This window comes from Jaculus jaculus, chromosome 1, assembly GCF_020740685.1.
Source record: "Jaculus jaculus isolate mJacJac1 chromosome 1, mJacJac1.mat.Y.cur, whole genome shotgun sequence".
NCBI classification, from domain to species: Eukaryota; Metazoa; Chordata; class Mammalia; order Rodentia; family Dipodidae; genus Jaculus; species Jaculus jaculus.
In genome coordinates, this window is record NC_059102.1 from 143,170,910 (window position 1) to 143,172,889 (window position 1,980).

The 1,980-nt window shown below is 49.0% G+C and overlaps 1 non-coding gene across 1 annotated transcript; it reads left to right on the plus strand.

The window, feature by feature from the left end:
• The first annotated feature begins 326 nt into the window (after positions 1–326).
• LOC123458174 lies at positions 327–429 on the plus strand. The gene has a single exon (XR_006635472.1). It is a non-coding gene; the product is annotated as a U6 spliceosomal RNA (small nuclear RNA).
• The last annotated feature ends 1,551 nt before the right edge of the window (positions 430–1,980 follow it).

Sequence of the window (1,980 nt, forward strand, 5' to 3'; positions counted from 1 at the left end):
AAACAAAAAACTAAACTGAAATGTGAGCCCTGTGAGGGTAGGAAGCAAGCTTTTCCTGGCCACTATTAAATTCCCAATGTCTAGTCCAGAGCAGGCAATTACCCAAGAACTATTATTACTATTTATTTATTTGAGAGAGAGAAAAAGAAAATGGGTGCACCAGGACCTCCTGCCACCACAAACTATAGACACTTGTGCATCTGGCTTTACATGGGTACTGGGGAATTCAGTCCAGGCCAGCAGGCTTTGCAAGCAAGCACCTTTATCCACTGAATCATCTCCACAGCCCTCAGTAACTATTGATATAAAAATGAATTGATGACTTCTCGCTTTGGCAGCACATATACTAAAATTTGAATGATACAGAGAAGATTAGCATGGCCCCTGTGCAAGGATGACATGCAAATTTGTGAAGCGTTCCATATTTTTATTAAAAAAAAATGAAGCTGGGCAGGGTGGTGCACGCCTTTCATCCTATCTAGCACTTGGGAGGCAGAGGTAGGAGAATCATGAGTTTGAGGCCACCCTGAGACTCCATAGTGAATTCCAGGTCAGCCTGGGCTAGAGTGAGACCCTACCTTGAAAAACCAAAAAAAAAAAAAAAAAAAAAAAAAGAAAATGAGTCTCCTGTCTTTGAAGCCACGGGGGAGGGGGGACAACTGAGCAACAGGTACTGGACAGGCCCTAGGTGCCCAGTTGCCCCTTCGTTACTGGGTGTGAGGCACACTGGCAGGACAGCTTTTCCACTCTCAAGCTCTGAAGTCTCAAGGTCTGAAGCTTGGTATTTCTGTGGGTCTAAGGCATGAGCAGCACCCTTGATGGAGACACACAGACTGACTACCCTTGGCCTTGGGCAGGAGGAGTTTGTCAGGGTACTGCCAAGGGTAGAGAGGCAGAGTGACACAGGAGCAATGACATCTGCCATGACAGGACAGTGTCTAAGTGCTGGTCGTGGCCCTTTAGGAAACAGGCTCTTCTGCTGCCTCCTTGTGTCCCTCAAGACCCATCTCTATCTCAGTGACAGGGACCACGGCCCATTCCTAGCCACTTTCCCATACCTGGCTAACTCCTGGATTGGGTTCTTGGCACCAGCAGGGGTTTGTTGGGCACCAACTGTGTGCCAGCACTATTGTCTGCAGGGATAGAGATGAAGTGGTAAACTGACGGAGGTTGCTTCTGGGCAGGAGGTTAGAGCAGCCCATACACAGACATCAAGCGTTGGCAAAGCCCACGGAAACAAAAGGGCAGGTGTGATGGGAGCTGTGGCTTGGGGTCAGCAACATGAACAGGGACCTGAGCTAACCATAGGCTGAGCTGTGGGCATTCCCAGCAGAGGCAGCATGTGCAGAGGCCCTGGGGTGTGAGTGTTCCTGACATGCTGGAGTTCAGAGGATGAGGGTGGCATGTGCGTGCACAATGAGGCACCGGTGGAAAGGCCGGCAGCGGCAGCTGAGCAGAGCACTAGGGAGGAGCAGGGGCCACTGGGATCTCAAGCTGGCTGACCCAGAGTGCACTGTCTACATTTCCTTCCACACATTCAATAATGTCTCCTTGGTAGCTTGGAATTGGCCAGGTGGGGGTGTTTATAATGCCGAATTAGCAGAGACTTCATTTGTCAATGACAAGGTACTGGAGGAATGCTGGGCAAATGTCTCATGAAATTCCATCATAGCTCCTCTATTAACCATGTTTTAGATATTTTTATTTGAGAGATGAGAAAGAGGCAAAGAGAGAGTTGGTATGGATGCATCAGGGCTTCTTGCCACTACAGACTAACTCCATGCGCATGTGCCACTTTGTGCATCTGGCTTGATGTGGATACTGGGGAATCAAACCCAGGCCTTCAGGTTTTGCAAGCAAGTGCCTTTAACTGCTCAGCCATTTCTCTAGCTCTCCATTGGTCATTTTAAACATCCACCAAGCCAGTTGTGGTGGCGCACACCTTGAATCCCAACACTTAGGAGGCAGAGGTAGAAGGAT